General features: G+C 33.8%; 1 long non-coding RNA gene across 1 annotated transcript in view; it reads right to left on the bottom strand.

The window, feature by feature from the left end:
- Positions 1 to 1022: 1022 nt before the first annotated feature.
- Positions 1023 to 13575, bottom strand: part of LOC147584172 (uncharacterized) — a 437695-nt gene continuing 425142 nt past the window's right edge. The window contains exon 3 of the long non-coding RNA XR_015255223.1: positions 1023 to 1111. This is a non-coding gene — a long non-coding RNA (uncharacterized LOC147584172). The remainder of the gene's footprint in view (positions 1112 to 13575) is intronic.

The raw sequence follows: 13575 nt of genomic DNA, 5'->3' as shown, positions 1-13575 counted from the left end.
GCTTCTCACCATAGCCCTTGGATATTTAGTTTAATGCTTTGAGAGCTCTTCAAATTTTATTTTCAATTTTCTAAAGGGTGATTATTTTACTTGATTGACTTGGCATTTAATTAGCTACATATAAAAACAAATACAAAAAGGAAATATTTTACCATTATGCAAATACTAAACCAACTTAGTGTGTTGTATCATCTACCAGGACTACCTTAATCATTTTAAAAAATCTAGTCAACATAGTCAAAAAACTAACAGCCCCACACCCTATATAGTTTAATTTCATGAATAAACAGAATAACCAATTGCTCTGGACTTGAATAGAAACAACCCACATGATTTGGATGTGCTCATTCAATATCAACTTTCAGTTCTGTGCACTCAGCATGTCTCATTATTTGTACCCATTAGCCCTTACCTATCCAAATCTGAATGAGAGATGCACAGCTCTGGCATAAAACATAAAAACATGTCTACCTAAAACCACCTTCCTCTTCAATTTCAATTCATCTATCTATATTTTGACTCCTTATCTATATTGACATCTATCTATATTTTGACTCCTATCTATATTAGGACTCCTTATATTTACTCTACTTCCTACTCACATTCTCTTATTACATGCCCCAAGATGAATAATATGAGGCTGTTCAAAACTGTCTTAGAATGCTCTTCTTTCTATTATTGTTTTCATGGGCTTTATTAAGAATATCTTTATGAACCATCTAACATTAAGCAAGTATACCATATAATTTCCACTATTTTTCTATTAAAATCAATTTTTGATTTTTTTTGTATTAACATCTACTCATTAAGCACCTAAATATGGAAAGATGAAAGAATGAACTTTCACTTATTCAAAAATCTTAGTACTTTATGATTTAAGAGGACACCAAAGAAAGTGTTGGAGAGGGTATACATCTAATTGTCTTTGAAAAGCTTGTCTCAAAGTGAGTAGGTTTTTTTCCCTATAATTTACATTTTGATAAGGTCAACTTTCTCAGAAGCTCTTCATTGTGCTTTGTATGGTAATGCTGAACAGATGGAAATACAAACAATGAACGTGTCCCTACCTTAAGGAAAATTACTGCGGGTCTTACTGCCAGACTTCATATACCTGCAAGATAAGAAGAAAGACATTCAAGAGCTCTTTACATTATGTTAAAAACAAAACAAAACAAAATAAAAAAAACAACAGTATTCTTCAAGTAAGCAAAAACTGAGACATGACACTTTTTTCTCAGCAGGTATCTATTTCTAATGGGAAAAAAAAAACAGAAAAGATGCCATCACAGTTGTCCATATAACAATAAAATAAACAGAAAAACAATAAGTTGATGAAAAGAAATAGGGTAGTTATGACATAGTTTATGCAGCATAGACTAACCTGAGCTTCTAAGATGATTTTCAAATAGGTGGTATACAATAATCCATAGCACAAAGTAATTTTTCTTACCATCAAGATTAACCTCATTTTCTGTATACCATTCTCATTAGTTGGGATTCACCATTATTTCTTTATTTTAAAATATAATTTTTATGTATAATTTACAATGCTAATGTTGGAATATTTAAGATACTGTATAGCATTTAGTCACTAACTTTTAACTGATCTCCTATAACAGCAAAATATACTGATTACATAGAACTTTGTACCTTGTAGAGCATTTTCATACATTTTATGAATTTTATTAAAAAACACATTGAGAGGCACAGACACTTAGGAAAACAATTTGACAAAAAATGATAGTGATTCCCAAGAAGAGACAAATGTGATAGTCCCTAAGATTGCCTCAAGTGGAGAAAATTACTAGGCTGGGATGCACAAAAAGGAAACCCAGTGAGATCATGGTCAAGTCTCCCTGAGTTGAGGAAACAGAATCACAAATTTAGGGAAGCCAAGGTGGCTAGAGTTTGCAGGGCAGAGTAGAGAGGAGAGAGATATACAGAGATAGAACTCTGAAGATCTTTTTAGAGTCCCCTAGGAGTAATAAGGTGATCCATGTATGCCTGTCAAGGTATTACCCACAGCCAGGAAAAAAAAAAAAAAAAAAAAAAAAGGGAACCATGCCCAACATTCATTAGGATTAAGAATAGTGGCTGTTCCCATCCAGCTACGGTGGAAAACCTCACAATCTGAGGAATGTTGATTAGAATATTATGAAGGGTCTTGCCTCAGTAGAAAGGAAGATTAATCCTAAAAGAAATGTAGTTCTCATCCCATGTAACAAAGTTGAAAAATAGGACCCCAAAGGATCAAGTTGCTTCCAACTAACTTAACGATGTCCTCAACAAAGCTCAAGGACATTTACAGGAATTTATATAGGATGTAAAATTATACAGCAACCAAGAAGTTTGTCAATCTCTTGATCAAGTATGAAAGATCAAAGGGGTTCACAAGTAATTCCATCTATTCATTAAAAAAAGAAAAAAAAGTGATTCTCACTCTTATTGTGCAACTCACCACATTTAATGGCTTTGTAAAATAACACACTAAGAAACTATTTCAAGAAAAATATTTCCTAGTGGTATTATTTTTCCCTCTAAATTTTGTTTGTGTGGTTTTTTTTTTCAAAAATTTTAATGCTTATTTATTTTTGAGGGAGAGATCAAGCATGAGCAGGGGAGGGGCAGAGACTGAGGGAAACACAGAATCTGAAGTAGGCTCCAGGCTCTGAGCTATCAGCACAGAGCACAACATGGGGCTTGAACCCACAAGCCGTGAGATCATGACCTGATCCGAAGTTGGAAGCTTAACCAACTGAGCCACCCAGGGGTCCCTGTTTGTGTGAGTTAAATAACCCAAACAGGTCAATTTCATTTTTAAGCATTTATTTAAGAACATATTACTTTTTATGAAATATTTGAAACCTATCTCCCTGCATCAAAGTGTGGTACATAGTTCTGGCATTTGGGGAAGAAGATGAAGAAGAAGAAGAAGAAGAAGAAGAAGAAGAAGAAGAAGAAGAAGAAGAAGAAGAAAAAAGAAAAAAGAAAGAAAGAAAGAAAGAAAGAAAGAAAGAAAGAAAGAAAGAAAGAAAAGGAGGAGGAGGAGGAGGAGGAGAAGAAGGAGAAGAAGGAGAAGGAGAAGAAGAAGAAAAAGAAGAAGAAGAAGAAGAAGAAGAGGAGGAGGAGGAGGAGGGGGGAGGAGGAGGAGGAGGAAGAGGTAGAAAGATGAAAAAGGAAGAGGAAGGAATAAGGAAGAAGGAAGAAGAAGTAGTAGGAGAAAAAGGAGAAGGAGAAGAAGAAGAAGAGAGGAAGAGATGGCCAAACAGAAAAGCACTTAAGGACTTAAAATTTATAAAGAATGGTACTAGGCATCATAAATTTAACATTTACATAATTCTTAGACAACTTCCTAATCTATGGTACCAGGATTCAGGTGACTAACACAAGTAACTTTTAGTGTTGGTTCTGTGATTAACTCAACAGACTAATAATAGTTAATGTCCTCCTCTATGTAGTTCAAGCATCCTATTGTTTATACTATATCAAATAAATGCATCCTTATTGCACAATTTATAGTATAACATACTTGTAAAAAATAAGTCCATGAGTCACAAAAGTAAATACAAAGAATACCAGAAAATATTTTAAATTCAATTAAAAATAGAACCACAATATATCAAAAGTTATGGCATGCAGCTAAAGCATTCCTTAGACGAACTGTCACATTAAATGATTATATCAGCGAATAACAGAAGTTTCAAATTAATTACCTGTGCTTCCACTTTATGAAATTAGAAAGAAAAAAATAGAAAACCAACACCAAAGCAAATAGCCAAAAGGAAATAATAAAGATATGTGCAAAAGTCAGTAAAACCAGAAAACTGTGCAGGAAACTCAATGTGAACAGAAGCTATCTCTTTCTTTTATTATTTTAGAGCAATTTTAACAAAATTGGCTGGAAGGTAAAGAGTTTCCAATATAATCTCTACCCCAAAACAGGCAGAGCCTACCCATTATTAATATCACTCATTAATGGTACATTTTTTTTTTCCAAGTATGAACTACCCTGATACATCATAATCACCCACAGTTTACTTTAGGGTTTACTCTTGGTGTTGTCCCATGAATTTGGACAAATTTATAATGACATATATCCATTCTTATAACAGCACACAGAGTGTTTTCACTGCCCTAAAAACCTTCGCCGCTCCACCAATTCATCCTCTCTTCCGCCCAACCTCAACAACCACTGATCTTTTCATTGTCTCCAGATTTACCTTTCCAGATTGTCATATGATTGGAATCATATAGTACATATAGCCTTTTCAGATTGTCTTCTTTCACAGAGTGATATATATTGAAGGTTCCTCATGTCTTTTCATGGCTTGATATCTCATTTCTTTTTAACATTAATGAATATTCCATTGTCTAGATGTACCACAGTTTATTTATCCATTCACCTACTGAAGGACATGTCGGTTGCTTCTAAGTTTTGGAAATCATAAATAAAGTTGCTACAAACATCTGTATGTAGGTTTCTGTGTAAACATTAGTTTTCAAATCCTTTGGGTAAATACCAAGGAGGGCAAGTGCTGGATTATACGGTAAGAGTATGTTTAGTTTTGTTAAGAAACTGCCAAACTCTCTTCCAAAGTGACTATACCGTTTTGCATTACCACCAGTAATGTATGAAAGGTCTTAATGCTCCACATTCTCCCCAGCATTTACTATTGTCAGTGGCCTGGATTTTGGGAATTACAGTGAGTATTCAGTGATTTCACATTGTTTTAATTTGCACTTCCATGATGACATATTATGTGAGACATATGTTTACATGTTTATTTTCAATCTGAGTATCTTCTTTGGTGAAGTGTTTTATGATTTTTGTCTCATTGTTTTCATATTGATGAGTTTTAAGAGTTTTTGTACATTTTGCAAAACAGTTTTTATCAGGTGTGTCTTTTGGACATGTTTTCTCCCAGTCTTGTTTTCTGATTCTCTTGATACTGTTTTTCACTGAGAAGTTTTTAATTTTAACAAAGTTCAAATTATCAATATATCTTTCATGGATCGTCCTTTCCGTGTTGTATCTAAAAAGGCATCACCATACACAAGACCATTTAGATTTTCTCTTATGTTATCTTTTAGGAGTTTTACAGTGTTGTGTTTTGTAAAGAGTGTAAAGTCTATGTCTAGATTCTTTTTTATCTTTATTTTTTGCATGTGGATATGGAGGTGTTGCAGCACCATTTGTTGAAAACACTTTCTTTGCTCCTTCATGTTTCCTTTTCTCCTTTGTCAAAAACCAATTGATTACATTTATGTGGGCCGATTTCTGGGTTCTCTATTGTCCTCTACTGAACAATTTGTCTATTCTTTTGCCAACATCACACTTTCTTGATTCCTGCAGCTTTATAATAAGTCTTAAGGTTAGGTAGTGTCAGTCCTCCAACTTTGTTCTTCTCCTTCAATATTTTCTTGGCTATTGTAGGTCTTTTTCCTCTCCATATGATCTTTAAAATCAATTCTCATAAAATAACTTGCTGAGAATTTAATTGGGATTGCACTGAATCTATAGATCAAGAAAAACTGTCATCTTGACAACTGAGTCTTGACAATATTTAGATATTATGAAATATCTACCCCATTATTTACTTTTCTGTAATTTCAAAAAGTTTTTTTTTTAAAATATCAATTAAATTGATATACCTCTAATCAAACTCACCAAAAATATACTCCCACATAAGTGATTAATTGATTTTTCAACAAAGGTGCCAAGTCAAAGCAATGGAGAAAAGAGCTTTTAAAAAATTGGAAATATGACAAAAAATACATCAATTCATGCCTCATATTAAGTGCAAAAATTACCTCAAAATGAACATAGACCTTAATATAAAATTCAAAATTATAAAATTTCTAGAAGACAATATATGATATAATTTTTGTGACCATGAGTTAGGCAAAGATTGTTTTGACACTACTCAAAAAGTAGTATCCATAAATGAAAAGTTATAATTTGGGCTTGATCAAAATTATGAACTTCTGCTCTATGAAAGAGACTATATAGACAGTAAAAGATAAATGTAGTTTAGGAAACAATATTTGCAAGCACATATCTGAGAGAGGACTTGTATCCAAAATATGTCAAGAAATGTCCAAATTCAACATTAAAAAAGAAACTAAATTTAAAAATTTAATGAAAAATTTGAACAGACACTTCACTAAGGAATATATTTGGATGGCAAAGGCACCTGGATGGCTCAGTCAGTTAAGCGGCTGACTTCGGCTCTGGTCACAATCTCACAGTTTATGAGTTTGAGTCCCACATTGGGTCCTGTGAAGACAGCTCAGAGCCTGAAGCCTGCTTCAGATTCTGTGTCTCACTTTCTCTCTCTGCCCCTCCCCAACTCACATTCTATATCTGTGTCTCTAAAAAATAAATAAACATTAAAAATTTTTTTTTAAAAAGGAATATAGTTGGATGGCAAATAAGCACATAAAGTCACGTTCAACATTATGAGTTATACAGGAAATGTCAATTAAAACCACGATGAGAGATCACTACATATTGGAAATGGGTAAAACTAAGACAGAAATGAAGCACATATACAAGTACACTGACTTTACCACATTGAGGATATGGAGGAACTAGAATTCTAATACACTGCTTGTGAAAATACAAAATGTTACAGGCACTTGGGAAAAGTTTGGTGTTTTCTTATAAAACATGTTCTAGGGGGTGCCTGGGTGTCTCAGCCGGTTAAGCATCTGACTTTGGCTTAGGTCATAATCTTGCGGTTCATGAGTTCGAGCCTTGTGTCTGGCTGTCCACCGTCAGTACAGAGCACACCTCAGATCCTCTGTCCCCCGATCTCTGCCCCTCTCCTGCTTGCACCTGCGCACATGTTCTCTGCACTCTCTCTCAAAAATAGACATTTAATAAACAAACAAATAAAATGTGTTCTATGTGTACCATTTATTCCTCAGTTCCACCACTAGGAATTTACCTGAAATAATGTTTATAGCAATTATAAACAAACCAAATGTTTTTCAACATGTGAATGGATCTATAAAATAATACGAGATGGCAATAATAAAGAATGCATCACTAATACATGAAATAACATGGATGAATCTCAAATACATTTTGCCAAATGAAGGCATTAAGTGTCAAAGACCACACACTAAATGATTCTATATACATGGCATTCTGAAAAAAAGGCAAAGTTGTATGTTCCAGGGACTAAGGTTGGAGAAATTGTTTCATTACAAAGGGGCACAAGAGAAGTTTTGGACTGATGGGGGACTGTTTCATTTGATTTTGGTGTGGATTACACAGCTGTATGCCCTTGTTAACATCATAAAACTCTAAAAGTGGTGATTTTTTTTTTTTTTTTTTTTTTTTTTTAAGTATGGGGCCTGAACTCATGACCCTGGGATCAAGACCTGGGCTAAGATCAAGAGTCAGACTCAGCCAATGAATGACATAGGTGCCCCTAAATGTGGTGAATTTTAATGAAAATAAATATACAACTTAATAAAAGAAAATAACAAGCCAAAAATTATTTTACAATAATTATAACAAATAAAAATTGCTATTAAAATATGCCATTTACAATAGTACCAGAAAGAAGAAATATTAGAGATACATTAACAAAAATGTTCAAAACCTGTCCAATGAAATCTAGAAATCATTGCTGAGAGAAATTAAGGAAGGTATTTATTTACCTAGGGAAAAGAAAACATATATCCTCAAAGACTGGAACAAGAATGTTCCTATAAGCTTTATTCATAGCTGTCTAAAGCTAGAAAAATAACTCAATTTTAAACCACAGATATAGAACAGAGAACCCTGAAAGAGATCCACACATATATAGATCCTTAGCTTATGCCAAAATAACACAGCAGAGCAGTGGATAACAAAGATGTTTTCAAGTGATAGGAAGGGACACCTGGATATCACAATGGAAGAAGAGAAAAAACAACACTTATTTCCTACTGTATACAACAGCCAATTCTAGATTAATTAAATACTGAAATGTTAAAAAATAATAATAATAAATTCATTTGGATGATAATCTAGGAAAATATTTTCATGAACTCAAACTAGTAAAATTTCTTAAATAGGACCCAAAAAGTTCTAATCCAAGAAAGAGTTATAAAGGACTATATTAAAATAATGACTTTCCATTCATCAAAAGATCTCATTAAAGATGTGAAAAAGAAGCTACACTGTGGGAAAAGGTAATTATAACACATATTACCCCCAACAGGCTCATATCCAGAATAGACAAATAAATCCTATATATCATAAGGAAACGAAGCCCCTCCAACCCACAAATGTCAAGATAATTAACAAAAGACAGTATTCAAATGGCCAATAAACATTCAAAAGTTATTAAACTGTCGTAACAAAGGCATGTAAAGTATAAAAACACTACTATTGCTAAAACCCATGACAGTTTTATTAATATAACTCCCCAGAAATACCAAAATTTAAAAGTCAATGATGCCAAGTATCTGAAGAAAGGAATCTTTCATACATTGAGAGTGTAAACTGGTACAACCTACTTTGGAAAACAGATGGGTATCATTTACTAAGTTTGAAGATAGATACATCATTGGATTCAGCAACTGCATTCCTACTGAACAGATAGTATATATATGTCAAAAAAATACGAAGAAACATGTGTAAAGCCCAAATCTGTAAATAACTCAAAAGTCTATCAACAGAACAATGTTAAAACAAATATTAAAAATGTTAAAAAAGAAGGAAAAATTATAAAATCATTTACCACACAGCAATGAAACTGAGCAAATCACAGCTACACAAATCAAATATGGTGACTCTCACAATCATAATTTTGAACAAAATAGACAAGAAGACTAAAGTTAAAGTCTCTTTGCTTTCATTTATATAAAAAACGAAAAAACTAACATATATGGACACAAGTTCAAATGGTAAAATACAAAGAAAAGCAAGGAAATTATCATCATTAGTATCAAAATATCAGCTACAGTTGTTTGCGAGAAAGCAGGTAACAATTAGGAGGGGCTTTGAAGGGAAGTTTGGGGATGTGGGCAATGCTTCAGTTCTTTAACTTCCTTGGTGGTTACCAAGTGGCAACTTTGTCATAAGTTACTGAGTTGTATATTTTTGATACTTGCTCCTTTTTTCTCACACACACAAAAAAACATAAAAATAAAGTTAACCGTGGACAAGTGGATACTTACATGATATTCCAGCATGGCTTCAAACTTAACATATTTAAAAAGAAACTCAGCTTCTTTTAATTCCAAATCAATTTACATACTGCACTGCCAAATTCTGCCCATGACATCACCACTTACTTCCAATTCTAACTTGAAATACATGTTCCTTATATTGTTGAAACAGAAAAACTATATATTTCAGCAGCTGAAGGATCATAGTGCAAAACCCAGCCTTTCCTTTTATAATCTGTGTGCCTCAAGCAGATTTCCAAATTGATTCCCACCACTAGCTGCTGCATCTGGTAAATGGACACAAATGCTACAATCTCTTAGAATTCAGAAAATAACAAACATAAAAATTTATCCCACTGTACATATTTTTAAAATGTTGACTCCTATTTTCTCTGAATACAATCCCCCAGCCCCGCATATACAAACAGATCTTTTCTAACATCAACTGTGTCCCTGTACCGTGTTTGAGTAAGGAAAGGCAGCCCTGATGGCTCAGAGGCTATTTTGGTGCTGTCGATGAGGCTGGGTGTTCTACTGAAGTTCAGACCAGGCACTGGCTGACTATGATGAATCAAGAAAAACAAAACAAAACAGAAAACCTCCATAATCATGTCTGAAACAGATAAAAGTAGAACGGTGTTCAACAAAAATAACCTACTATCTCCTTACCCATGCTTATATTAGTGATTGTGCTGCTTCTGTACCAATTATACTTCTGGGATTGCTTCGTATCTCCTGCTTTTAAAATAAGATTTACTAGGGGGCGCCTGGGTGGCACAGTCGGTTGAGCGTCCGACTTCAGCCAGGTCACGATCTCGCGGTCCGTGAGTTCGAGCCCCGCGTCAGGCTCTGGGCTGATGGCTCAGAGCCTGGAGCCTGTTTCCGATTCTGTGTCTCCCTCTCTCTCTGCCCCTCCCTCGTTCATGCTCTGTTTCTCTCTGTCCCAAAAATAAATAAAAACGTTGAAAAAAAAATTAAAAAAAAATAAATAAAAATAAGATTTACTAGGAATTATCTCCATCTCCTTGAACCCTTCCCCAAATCACCTAAAATAAGCTCAAATCTTCACATAAAATCCTTCTAACACCCTTTTATCAGATATCCCACAGCCCACTGTGTACAGTATTCCTCTTTGCAACATTTCAGTAAACCCATCTTTGACTTAGATATGCCCTTGGTTAGCTGTGATTTGATTTGGTTGAGGGTTGTCATTGCTCATATATGGCTCTTGGTTTGGAATCCATCTGACACTCCTCTCCTTGTGAGATCTGTTTTCCTTCATGCATAAACTATTTTGGCAACCTAATTGGGATTTGACCTCTCCCTTTTCTACCTCCAACCCATTCTAGAGACGGCTGAATATTTATTAGTCCAAAAAATCATCTTCCTAAGAATACACTATTTATCAGACATCTAATTTTACATGTCCATTTTAATATTTAGTGAGTGAAAGGCTGTCAGTAACTGGTCTTTCAAGAGACAAGATACATCTTTTGTGCTGGTAAACCAATTGTAAGCTGTGATATACTGGGTGTTCAGAGATAAAGTGCCAAATGCATACCTGTAAATGGAAAAGCAATTTTCTCTTACGCTTCATCTAATAGTGTGTCAAAATTCTCTAATTCCTTTGTTTTGTCTTAAATAAAGAAAGTTTAGGTTGTGAGTAAAAAATCTGTTTTGATAGCTTGAATCTCTGGAATAACCCCCAAAGGAATTAGCAAGAAGCAAATTTAGTCAAAGCAATGTTTAGAAAATAGAAGTTTATACCTTGTCATTATATTTCACATTTTCAACTAGACCTGCAATGAGAACACTGCCTTCCCTTTTTTTATTCAATAGATACTTTTCATTTGTGCTTTTTAAAAAAGTATTTTTAAAATTGTATTTTACATAACATGACACATAAATTGCACACTTTGGAAAGAATTTTCTACCTCCCTGAATGAAACCATTTTAATCTCAAGAGTTTTATTATCTGTTAAAATCTATTTAAATATAGGCATTCAATTTTACATTACTTGACATTTATGGAGAAGCTATTTTACAGCAGCATGTTTCTGAATAGACAAGATCACAACAAACAGTCATGATTATATGACATCCTAGATTAAAAATATGGGGAAAGAATGGTCTGAATATACTAAGCAGTTCTCATACATAAATATATATAATAAAATGCTGGGTGAGAGGTCTACTAATACATTGTATGTGCTTGACAACTACAATTATGACATGCATAAGAGTAGTCTATCCACATATTTTTTGCCATGTTACAATATTAATTAAAGCTATACTCTTCTTCATATCAGCTAAACTACTTAATATTAAGACTACTGAAAAGAGACATGAATTTGTAAAGTGGAAAATTCAGATGCTTGAAGCCTACATTTTTCTTTATAGAAAATAACAGAAACTTTGCTAATTGAACTGGTTAGAAAGACAAAGAATCCTAATTATGCAATGTGCTCTATCCATGGGCTAAAACCTAATCTCAGCTTTTACTTCAATGATACAAAAATACAAATCATGGGCACAGTTTTAGTTTTAGATATAGAGAGATACACCATTTTAATTTTTTTTTTTTTTTTTTTTTTTTTTTTTGTGTAACACTTGCTCAAATTGCTAGGTTGAGTGAGGGTTGAAAGAATCTGGGAGAATGAGATCTACAACTAGGGTTTTCTCCAACTGGCCTCATGAGTCTGATGTATAACTATTGAAACTGGACTTTTTATGAACGAGAAAAACAAATCGTCACAAGATTTTAAATTACACAAAAGAATCTGGATGAAACTTCTATCCATCAAATGGCCACTGAAAAATGAGGTAATTACCTAAAATAATTTGCATGTGAAGAGCTAATACAATATTACAAAGTAAAGTCCAGTTGTGAAAGCAATGCATAATTTCCTGATTAATGTCTCATACACAATATTCCCCCATGCTTAGTCAGAGCCTAAATAACAATATGGTCAATCAATCAAATATTTTTTAAAAAAATGATAACTAAGAGAAGAAATGAGTTCAGCTCTAATAAATCATGACTTGATCTCAGTGAATTTTAGAATTATGACAACAAATCACAATATATGGCATTTTTAAGGCACTACATTTAGATTTTAAGTGGAATGATTACATATTTTTAGTGATTCAAGATTAGTGCGTGAAGGCAATTTTTTTTTAAGTTTATAAAATGTCATCTATTAAGCCATTGAAGAAAACTTCACATTAAAATACCAAGTCTGTAACTCACAGCTCTGCCAAAAGTTATGATAAGAGCGATATTTAGTCAGGAAGACTGAGAATGTCAGTGGAGTAATATGGCCAAATCTCTTACATAGATTATGAAACATTTCCCTTCTCAGTGCAAAGTGGAGACATCTCTTCTAAAGTAGAATTAATCTGCTCTACCAGCTGAAGGCGGGTGTGGTGATAAACAAAGGAGAAGCAGGTGAGGCAAAGCTGCTCTAATAGATACAAGGACTGAGCTCTGATCAGTCACTTAACCAACTCAAAGAGACTTTCTTTCACTTTTCTAGGAGTTTTTTGTTGTGTAAAAGGATACACTCTTTAAAATATTAAGGCTATTATGGAATTTATTAAAAGGCAAAATTTTCTCACTTTGTTTGGTGGGAGGGGGGAAAGGGAGCAGAGGGAAGTTTTTTGAAAGCCAAGGTGTTTTCCTTATTGTTGGGGATAGGGAAATGATGAAAGGCCGTCCAAGAAAACGTGTTTGTGATTATCTTGACCCAGCCTGAAACTGACTCTCCTTTTGCTTCTTGTCAGGAAAGCATTAATTTTTTGGTAAGTGAAAAGAACAAATATGGAGGTCAGACAGGCTATTCTGTCTGGTGTCCACAATGTACTATGACTTTCAGCGAGTTACTTAATCTCCTCCAAGCCTATTTTTTTAACCTGAAAACTGGGGGTGGTAACAATACACCCTATTGGTGTATTGGTGCCTATTGGGCAACTGTGACTGCTGACTATAACCAGTATAAATCATTAGTACCAGCACTAGACTGGTGGGCTAGCACCAATCACGTAGCCTGGTGACTGGTACTAGTGAGTGTGGGATGCACACTACAGAATTTATTACCGGTGCTGTTATTAAATCACTTACATAATCTTTTATATCCATTCCTCATCTCTAAAGTGGAGATAACAATACCTATCTGATATATTTGTTGTGAAAACTAAATGGATTAATAAACCTACATTTCTTAGTGCCTAATATATAATAAAACCTCAAAGTGTTAGCAATTAATCATTGCTACCCACTAGCCATATGCAGCCATTCAGATTCAAATTAATTCAAATTAAATAAAATTTAAAATGTCACACAAGTCACATTTCAAGTGCTTACGAGGTACATGTGGCTATTGTCTCTTGTATTGTCAATTGTATTGG

This window comes from Puma concolor, chromosome A1 (genome assembly GCF_028749965.1).
Source record: "Puma concolor isolate L17-30 chromosome A1, mPumCon1.1.hap2, whole genome shotgun sequence".
In the NCBI taxonomy this organism is placed as follows: Eukaryota; Metazoa; Chordata; class Mammalia; order Carnivora; family Felidae; genus Puma; species Puma concolor.
The sequence above is the reverse complement of the archived record's forward strand: the minus strand, read 5'-3'. Positions and strand labels throughout refer to the sequence as shown.